This window comes from Cervus canadensis, chromosome 29, assembly GCF_019320065.1.
Source record: "Cervus canadensis isolate Bull #8, Minnesota chromosome 29, ASM1932006v1, whole genome shotgun sequence".
Classification (NCBI taxonomy): domain Eukaryota; kingdom Metazoa; phylum Chordata; class Mammalia; order Artiodactyla; family Cervidae; genus Cervus; species Cervus canadensis.
Window position 1 is genome coordinate 1,111,207 of NC_057414.1, and position 11,324 is coordinate 1,122,530.

Consider the following 11,324-nt stretch of genomic DNA (forward strand, 5'->3'; position numbering starts at 1 on the left):
GCACCCTGCAGGACGACTCATCCGGACAACAAAGAAACAAAAAATGCAAACCAGATCATCAGCAGACAGGATTACCACCTCACTCAGCCTTGCCTATCAGAGGAAAAACAAACAAATGAACAAAATCCCAACAAATATCTCACCCTATACAAGCTTACAAAAACAACCGGACCAGCCATAGAAGGGCAGAAACCAAAAGGAAGAAAGAATTCAATCTTGAGGCCTGGGAAAAGGAGACCTCAAACACAATATGTTAAAAAAAAGAAAAAGAAAAGACAGAGAAATACTACACAAATGAAAGAAAAAACTAGAAACACAGAAGTCCAAATAAATGAAGAGGAAATAGGGAAGCTACCGGAAAAAGAATTCATAGTAATGATAGTAAAGGTGATCAAAAACGTTGAAAATAGAATGGAGAAAATGCAAGGATCAGTTAACAAGACCTAGAAGAATTAAAGAATAAACACACAGGGACAAACAACACAATCGTGCCAGAAGGAATCAATAGCAGAGTATCTGAAGCAGAAGAATGAATCAGTGAGCTGGAAGATAAAATGGTGGAAATAACTTCTGAAGAGTAGAATAAAGTAAAAAGAATGAAAAGAACTGAGGATAGTCTCAGAGACCTCTGGGGCAATATAAAATGCACCAACATTCAAATTATAGGGGCCCCAGAAGATGAAGAGAAAAAGAAAGGGTATAAGAAAATTTTTGAAGCGATTATAGTTGAAAATTTCCCCAACATGGAATAGGAAATAGTCAATCAAGTTCAAGAGGTGCAGAGTCCCATACAGAATAAACCCAAGGAGAAACACAGCAAGACTCATACTAATCAAACTAACAAAGACTAAACACAAAGAAAGAATATTAAAAGCAACAAGGGAGCACCAACAGGTTATATACAAGTGAAACCCCATATGCTTAATAGCTGATCTTTCAGCAGAAACTCTGCAGGCCAGAAGGGAATGGCAGGATACATTTAAAGTACTAGGAAAAGTCTACAACCAAGATCACTGTACCCGGAAAGGATCTCATTCAAAATTGATGGAGAAATGAAAAGCTTTTCAGACAAGCAAAAGTTAAGAGAATTCAGTACCACCGAACCAACTTTACAACAAATGTTAAAGGGACTTATATAGTCAAGAAATACACGAGAAGAAAAATGATCAACCCCAAACAATTAAGAAAATGGCAATGGAAATATATATATGAATAATTACTTTAAATGGATTAAATGCTCTAACCAAAGGACACAGACTGACTGAATGGATACAAAAACAAGACCCATATATATGCTGTCTACAAGAAACCCACTTCAGACTTAGAGACACATATAGACTGAAAGTGAGAAGATGAAAAAATAATTCCATTTCAATGGAAAGCAAAAGAAAGCTGGAGTAGCAATCCTCATATCAGACAAAATAGACCTTGTAATAAAGACTATTACAAGAGATAAAGAAGGACACTGCATAATGATCAAGAGATCAATCCAAGAGGAAGACAGCACAACTGTAAATATCTCTGCACTCAACATAGGAGCAACTCAATACATAAGACAAACATTAACAGACATAAAAGGAGAAATTGACAGTAACACAATAATAGTAGGAGACTTTAACACCCCACTCACACCAATGGACAGATCATCAAAACAGAAAATTAATATGGAAACACAAGTCTTAAATGATACATTAGATGAGATGGATCTCATTGATATCTTCAGGACATTCCATCCAAATGCAGAAGAATACACCTTCTTTTCAAGTGCAAATGGAACATTCTCCAGGATAGACCATACCTTGGCTCACAAATCAAACCTCAGTAAATTTAAGAACATTGAAATCATATCAGTCATCTTCTGTGACCACAACATTATGAGACTAGATATCAGTTACAAGAAAAAACTGTAAAAAAGACAAACACATGGAGAATAAACAATATGTTTCTAAATATCAAACAGCTTACTGAAGAAATCAAAAGGGAACTCAAAAAATTTCTAGAAACAAGCAACAAAACACAGCAAGTTAAAACCTATGGAATGCAGCAAATGCAGTTCTAAGAGGGAAATTGATAGCAATACAACCCTACCTCAAGAAACAAGAAAAACATTGAATAGACAACCTAATTTTACACCTAAAACAACTGGATAAAGATGAATAAAAAAAAACCCAAGATTAGTAGAAGGAAAGAAATCATAATGAACTGAGCAGAAATAAATGAAAAAGAAATGAAAGAAGCAGTAGTAAAGATTATAAAATATAAATGCTGGTTCTTTGAGAAGATAAACAAAATTGACAAATCTTTAGCCAGGCTCATGGAGAAAAAAAGAGGGAAGAATCAAATCAACAAAATTCAAAATAAAAAAGGAGAGGTTACAACAGACAATGCCAAAATACAAAGGATTATAAGAGGCTATTATGAACAACTATATGGCAATAAAATGGATAACCTGGAGGAAATGGACAGATTCTTAGAAAAGTTTGACCTTCCAAGACTTAACCAGGAAATTACAAGCACTGAAATTGAAGCTGTGATCAAAATTCTCCCAAAAAACAAAAGCCCAGGACCAGACGACTTCACAGGAGAATTCTATCAAACATTCAGAGAAGGGCTACTGCCTATCCTTCTAAAACACTTTCAAAAAATTACAGAGGAAAGAACACTTCCAAACTCATTCTACGAGGCCACCATCACCTTGATACCAACACCACACAAAGACAACACAAAAAAAGAAAACTATAGGCCAATATCACTGATGAGCATAGATACAAAACTCCTCAGCAAAATTTTAGCAAACAGAATTCAGCAACACATCAAAAAGCTCATACACCATGATCAAGTTGGATTAATCTAGGGATGCAAGGATTCTTCAATATATGCAAATCAATCAGTGTGATGCACCATATTAACAAATTGAAAGATAAAAACCATATGATCATCTCAATAGATGCAGAAAAACCCTTTGACAAAGTTTGGCAGCCATTTATGATTAAAACTCCTCAACAAATGGGCATAGAAGGAACCTATCTCAGCATAGTAAAGGCCATATATGATAAGCCTACAGCAAACATTATTCTCAATGGTGAAGAACTGAAAGCATTCCCCCTAAGATCAGGAACAAGACAAGGGTGTCCACTTTCATCACTATTATTCAACATACTTCTGGAAGTCCTAGCTACAGCAATCAGAGAAGAAAAAGAAAGAAAAAGAATCCAGATCGAAAAAGAAGTAAAGCTCTCACTGTTTGCAGATGACATGACAATGTACATAGAAAACCCTAAAGATAGTGTCAGAAAATTACTAGAGCTAATCAGGAAATTTAGCAAAGTTGCAGGATAGAAAATCGACACACAGAAATCACTTGCATTCTATATACTTCCAATGAAAAATCAGAGAAATTAAGGAACCAATCCCATTCACCATGACAATGTAAAGAATTAAATGTTTAGGAATAAACTTACCTAAGGAGACAAAAGAATTGTACACAGAAAATTATAAGACACTAATGAAAGAAATCAAAGATGACATAAAGAGATGGAGAGATATTATATGTTCCTGGGTAGGAAGAATTGATGTTGTAAAATGGCTATACTACCAAATGCAATCTACAGATTCAGTTCAATCCCTATCAAATTACCATTGGCATTTTTCACAGAACTAGAACAAAATATTTTACAATTCATATGGAAACACAGAAGACCCCAAATAGCCAAAGCAGTCTTGAGAAAGAAGAATGGAGCTGGAGGAATCAACCTTCCTGACTTCAGATTATACTGCAAAGCTACAGTCATCAAGACAGTGTGGTGCTGGCACAAAAACAGAAATATAGACCAATGGAACAAGATAGAAAGCCCAGAATTAAACCCATGCACCTATTGTTACCTTATTTTTTGACAAAGGAGGCAAGAACATATAATAAAGCAAAGACAGCCTCTGCAATAAATGGTGCTGGGAAATCTAGACAGCTACATGTAAAAGAATGAAACTTCCTAACACCATACACAAAGATAAACTCAAAATAGATTAAAGACCTAAATCTAAGGTCTTTATTAAAGACCTAAATTGATGACCCACCTCCTATAGTAAGGGAAATAAGAACAAAAGAAAGCAAGTATGACCTGATTAAACTTAAAAGCTTTTGCACAGCAAAGGAAACCATAAGCAAGGTGAAAAGACAGCCCTCAGAATGGGAGAAAATAATAGCAAATGAAACAACAGACAAAGGATTAATTTCCAAAATATACAAGCAGCTCATACAACTCAATGCCAGAAAAACAAGTAACCCAATCAAAAAGTGGGAAAAAGACCTAAACAGACATTTCTCCAAAGAAGACATACTGATGGCAAACACATGAAAAGATGCTCAATGTTGCTCATTATTAGAGAAATGGAAATTAAAACTACAATGAGATGTCACCTCACACCAGTCAGAATGGCCATCATCAATAAGTCTACAAACAGCACTGGAGAGGGTGTGGCGAGAAGGGAACACTCTTGCACTGTTGGTGGGAATGTAAATTGATACAGCCACTATGGAAGATGGTATGGAGATTCCTTAAAAAAAAGCTAGGAATAAAACCACCTTGTGACCCAGCAATCCCACTCCTAGGCGTATACCCTGAGGAAAATGAAATTGAAAAAGATACATGTATCCCATTGTTCATTGCAGGACTATTTACAGTGGCTAGTACATGGAAGCAACCTAGATGTCCATCGACAAATGAATGGATAAAGAAGTTGAGGTACATATACACAATGGAATGTTTTTCAGCCATAAAAAGGAAGGCATTTGAGTCAGTTCTAATGAGTTGGATGAATCTAGAACCTACTATACAGAGTGAAGTAAGTCAGAAAGAGAAAAATAAATACCGTATTCTGATGCATATATACAGAATCTAGAAAAATGGTACTAAGAATTTATTTACAGGGCAGCAGTGGAGGAACAGACATAGAGATTAGACTTATGGACATGAGGAGAGGGGAGGAGAGGCTGAGATGTATGGAAAGAGTAACATGGAAACTTACATCACCATATGTAAAATAGAGAGCCAGCAGGAATCTGCTGTTTGTCTCAGGAAACTCAAACAGGGGCCCTGTATCAACCTAGAGGGGTGGGGTGGGGAGGGAGATGGGAGGGAGATTCAACAGGGAGGGAATATATGTATACCTGTGGCTGAGTCATGTTGAGGTTTGACAAAAACAAAATTCTGTAAAGCAATTATCCTTCAATTAAAAAATAAATTAATTTAAAAACACAAAAAACAATTGAGGTAGTAACATTTTTAATTTCTAAAGTCTCCTTATTTAATGATGTCTTTAGCAGTATTGGAGTATACATTTATTATTACTAATATTATTATTATTTATAAATGAATATCTTCTTGAATCTCTCAAAGATACTGAGTATAATTTTAAGGATTTTTTTATACTTTCTTTTCATCATAGGTCAGTTGTGCCGTTGTGCTATTTTCATCTTTGTTCTCATGTCTGGAGAGCTTTGATTGTAGATTCGTATTTATAATGAAATGGTTCTTTCAGACCTAATATTCAGCAGCCTGAGCTGCTAAGAGCAGGATAGAAAGAGGATAGTTTTTGCAGCAACATACAAAACACCCACTTTGCCACAGAGATGAATAAAGTAACCTGTCTTCCCTTGAAAAATTCACAGCTTAATGGTGAAGACAGGCATAGCTGGAACCTACATATCCACCCATCTACTTGACATCTCCACTTGGACATTACACAGGCCTTTCAAACTTAAAATGTCAAAACAACAAATCAACAAACAAACAAAACAACTAGATTTCCATTCCTCGCCTCCTAATCAGGTCAGAGTTCCCATTTTACTAAATAATATTATTTCATGACCAAGGCCAGAAAATGGAAGGTCATCTCTTTTTTTCGACTCTCAAATTCAATGCACCAGAAACACCTGTTAATTTATCATTAAAGTAGGTCTTAAATATATGTAACTTCTCACCATTGTTTCTGTTCTCCTTCGAACCCAAACAGTTGGAGCCATCTGAACTGTAGGAGCCTTCTAGCTCCATCCTTGCAGCAGTCCCATTTACTCACCACAAAGAATCCAGAAGACTTATTTTAAAACTACTTAGAGATCATACCGTCTTAACTGAAACCATTTGACACCTTTTAAAACCTCCCAGTGCATTATCATGTCTCCTAAAGCCCTGCCTGATGTAGCCTCCACCAATAGCCTTACTCATCCTCCTGTCATCCACCCTCATCTTTTCAGTTGTCCTGACATTTAAAATTTTTTTTCCAGCTCTTTGCTCCCTGGACATTGATATTTGTCTCATCCCTTATTTTGATTGCTACTGATTCCTGTTCACCAGCTCTATGTTCCATCTTAGACAGAAGATCTCAGCTAAAATATCATCTCCTCCAAGAATGATTACTGCCCCAATCAAAACACACACATGCACTATATTTTTATGTAACTAAATCTTTATTTTCTTTATTGTATCAATTCCAATGTATATTTTTATACATCCACCTGTATATTGTCAGTCTTTTCCATCTAAAGGTCATGTCTAATGGGCATGTGAAATATTGTAAGGGCTTAATATGTATTTTCAATAAATAGGTGCATGATTTTCATTTTAATTTATCCTATAAACATTTGTAGAGTGTGTCCCATGTGTCCAAAACTCTTCATGGCCCATGGGGACCCAGCAATGAGCAAAACAAAAATCCCTGACTTCATGGAAATCACATCCTAATTTATGGTAAATGGAATTATTGAATAAAAATTTGATTTGCTCATCCATAAACATCCTTTTCACTGCTCCAACTAACAGGAGGGAGGGGAAATAGATGATAAACACAAAAAGCAAAGTATGTGAGACGAGTAATTCAAAGCAGGAAAAGGACTTTTGGAGACTGCGTGTGAAGGCGGTATTTTTAACAAGGCAGTCAGGAATGACTCCTGAGAGGGTGATATCTGAGGAGACTTAAAGGACGGGTGGGGGGAGTCATGCTGGTACCTGAGAGAGCTATCTATGCTGAGGGCACAAAAAGAGGGGCCCAGAAGTAGAGATGCTCCTCATATGTCAGTAACAGTGAGAAGCCCCGGATGGCTGACATGGGATGGATGATCCAAAGAGTTGAAAGGGGAAAGTACAGAAACCTAAAGCTGGTGGACTGAATAATGAAAGAATTGTGAGCACTTTGGCTTTTACTTTTAAAAACATGGGAGGCCCCGAGAGAATTTTGTGGTGGTACCTAATTATAACAAACATGGCAGCACAATACATTAGTCATTCTCAGAGCCCAGGGGTATCATCTCAACTCATTCTGGATGATGCCGGGAGGCCAGAGGCAGCAGAGAGTTCTTGGAGGAGATGGTGGCTGAGATGATGTTCATTTATCTATCAAGCTCCTACCCATCCTTCCAATCACACCCCAAGTGTGGCCTCCTCATGCTGCCACTATATCTTATATATATTCTCACTTCATTATGCCCTATGTTTATCATCTCCTTCTGGCCACGAGCTTCTTGGTGCTGGAGACCAAGTCAGACTTAGTAACAGACTTATGTCTGTGCCATAGAGATTACCCTCCACTAAATGCAGAGGAGGAAAATTGGGTTCAGAGAGACCGAGGGAATAACCCAATGTCATAGAACTTGACTGACTAGAACACAGGTCATCAGACATCAGACATTCATGTCTGTATATTCAAAACCTGGTGCAGTGTATGGCAAATATTTGATGTCTCTTGGACAGATAGGCATGAGTGCAGATTAGGAAATGAATGCTTGCTCTTGATGCTTCTGAACTAGCAGATTTTCAAACTAAGGGATCGGGCATCTCATCTAACTTATCAATATAGGATTAGATGATACTGCATTAGTATTGAATCTGAGAAGAGCACCAGGTGCTTCCAATAAAAGCACGATATTCACTTTTCTTTCCAGTAGTTACCTTTCACCATGCCTTCAGCCAAATGGTTCACAGTCACTATCACTGTTGCTAGCCATGTCACAAAAAAAAAAAGACAAAAATACGGGTACTCTTTTCTTGTTAATTTCCTTACTGCTAAAATTGTCAATAAAAATTGAAGCTTCGGGACTTCTGTGGTGGTTCAGTGGCTTAGACTCCAAACTTCCAAAGCAGGGGGTTCCCAGGGAACTAGATCCTACATGCCTCAACTATGACCTGGTACAGCCAAATAAATAAATGAAGACCAAACAAAAAAAACCGACTTGAGGCTTCACTTCATCAGTTATAGCAAGCCCTTCCTAGACATGTGTTATTTGCAAATATCATTAGTAAAGTGACTAATTAGGTCAAGCAGCTGAATGCCTTGACTGCATAATGTCGTGTGTATGAGGATTATATATCATTTGCCAAACTGTGTTTTTCATAACATAACTACACATGATATTTTTATACATGATTGTCCAGCTGCTTTAAGTGCTTAACTCTTTTTCTTAAAGTGTAGGTGTTTTGAAGTCACAGGGAATACTACAGTGTAAATCTTCATTGCATCCTTCTCAATCCATTTTTTAAAATTTAGTCTGTTTCCCCTCACTCTGTTCATCTCTACATCGAGCTTTAGCATAAGCTAACCTTTCTTCTTCAGAATGTAGAAAAACCTTTAGAGAAGATCATGCTCTCTACATTTAGCAATTGAGTGAAATAGCTACCCAATACAGAAAGAATAAAATTCTGGTGAAGTGTGTAATTTGTTCACAAAACTATTTATTTGAAGGTCGTTAATTATAAGGGAACATAATTGCAATTTTAATGTTACTAAGTAACCACATGCTAACCATGGAATCATTTCAGTTGAGATAGAATGATAATCCCATACACTCCACCTCCACTGACAACCCTCTGCAGAATGCATTTGGAATCTTTTAAGAGCTCTGTTTAATGCCAGTAATCAAAATGTTCTGCTTTTTCAGTGTGTTAGTTACCACAGTGTGATAAATTGAATATAGAATTTTACATCTGAAGATCTCTTGAGAATGGTTTCAACGTGTTAGCTTAGACTGGGTCTTTTCTTGTAAATTATGTGTCACAGAGGGAGCTGTAAAAATGTTTGAGGATAAAATTGCCAAAAGGGATTATGTGATGGAGATAACAGTTAAATATTTTCAGCATGTGACCAGGGATTAACATTCCCCAAGATGGACAGCCCTTTATCTGCTAATCGGGTTTATGGACTTGTATTTTGGATAATTCTGAAAGGACAAATGGCATTCTGCATTTACGGGATCATTTTTTAAAAAACTCTCATTTCCTAATGCCTCTGTTATCTTCACTCATATGATGAATAACGTCTACCCATGTCAACAGAGTTGTGATTCAGCAGGATGGGAGAGGGTATAATAAGTGATAAAAAGTACCAGCTCTGGAGTCTGATGACCTGTGTTCTAGCCAGTCAAGTTCTGTGACATTGGGTTATTCCCTCGGTCTCTCTGAACCCAATTTTCCTCCTCTGCATTTAGTGGAGGGTAATCTCTATGGCACAAAAATCACTGTCATAATTAAAGGTGATTTACATTCACAAAATCTGGCACCTAAGTAAGAGTGGGCTTAGTGGAAAGAGCCCTCCAGGGGTCATGAGAGTGGAGAGTAGACATGTGCTCCCATGGGGGGTTCTGAATGAGCAGACTTTTACACTGAGTGCCCGGGCATCCTGTCTAATGGATTGGTGTATGATTCGGTGACACTATATTATCTTTGACACCTAAGCAGAGCATGAGGTTGTTGTGAATCCAAACAGGATATCTGCTTACTTGCTTCCTAGTAGTTGCTTTCTACCCTGCCTGCTGCTATATGATTTCCTAGATAGAACAACATGGAAGGTAAATTGTGTGTTGTGCTGGTGAATGTGTAACAAATGGATTTCTGGGAGAAAACCTCAGAGGCAAGTCAGTTTGTAACATTGTAAGAACTTGAGAAGAAATGTGCACCAAAATGGGCTCCTGTAAACTGGCATGAGGCTGGCACAGCACTTCACCGATTATGGGGAATTATTTTTTCCTTTGTGTATGGAAGGCTTCACTGCTACCAGATTTACGGGATGAAAAGATAGAATGTAAAAGGAATCACATAGTGTTTCCTACGTGCCCTGCATGTAAGGTGTTTTGCAAGCACTAGCTCATCTAATCTTCCCCAAACCCTGTAAAGTGGGCGTTTTTATACATTTTAGAGATAAGAGAACAAAGGTTAAGATATATTCTGAGTGCAAATGAAAATATATGACCTAGAAGTGCTCCTTCGATTCTGCCATAATACATCAGCTGCTGCCTCAGTCATAAGTGTGTTCTAGTATTCAAGATGAACATGGGTAGAATTGTCCTCCTTACTCAGAGTGAGGAAAAGGAAAAAAAAAATAGAATTAGAAGTCAGGTTTCTGGAAAGTCATGGTTATTGTGTAGTAGACCTAATTCTGGGTGGGCTTCGCTGGTGGCTCAGCTGGTAAAGAATCTGCCTGCAATGTGGGAGACCTGGGTTCAGTCCCTGGGTCGGGAAGATCCCCTGGAGGAGGGCATGGCAACCCACTCCAGTATTCTGGCCTGGAGAATTCCATAGACAAAGGAGCCTGGTGGACTACAGTTCATGGGGTCACAAAGAGTCAGACATGACTGTGCAACTTTCACTTTCACTTCAGACCTAATTCTGGGATAGACACACTGCTTAAACTACTATCCTGCTTCATCACTTCCTTCATCTTTGCTTTTTACTCTGATTTCTGCTGAGACCCACCTACCTACATGCATTCTTATTTCCTTCTTATTGTGGTGTTCTAGAGCCTGGAGAATTTTAAATAGTCAACTTTTACTGATATACAGACATCATCTGGGGTAACAGACTAATGTTATATAATAGAAGCTCAGTCATAATGTATATGGACAATGAGGAAGTGCCCCAATATTTAATGCTGGGTTGTGTGTGAATTGTGTGTGGGTGTACACACGCGTGCACTAAGTCACTTCAGTCATGTCCGACTCTGTGACCTTATGGACTGTAGCCCACCAGGCTCCTCTGACGATGAGACTCTCCAGGCAAGAATACTGGAATGGGTTGCCATGCCCTCCTCCAGGGGATCTTTCTGACTCAGGGATCAAAACAACATCTCTTAATCTCTTACATCTCCTGCAGTGGTAAGTGGGTTCTTTACCACTAGTGCCATTTGGGAAGCCCCACTGTTTACAGGATCCTAAAGACTCAAGGATGATTCTAATGAGCAAATCATTTGAACTAAGTCTTATTTCGGTTCAGTTCAGTTGCTCAGTCGTGTCTGACTCTTTCAACCCTATGGACTGCAACACGCCAGGCCTCCCTGTCCAT

The 11,324-nt window shown here is 37.9% G+C and overlaps 1 protein-coding gene across 2 annotated transcripts in view; it reads left to right on the forward strand.

Moving 5' to 3' along the window:
- The window catches only part of GRM5 (glutamate metabotropic receptor 5), a 598,074-nt gene that overhangs the window by 289,939 nt on the left and 296,811 nt on the right, over window positions 1-11,324 (forward strand). The window lies entirely within an intron of this gene.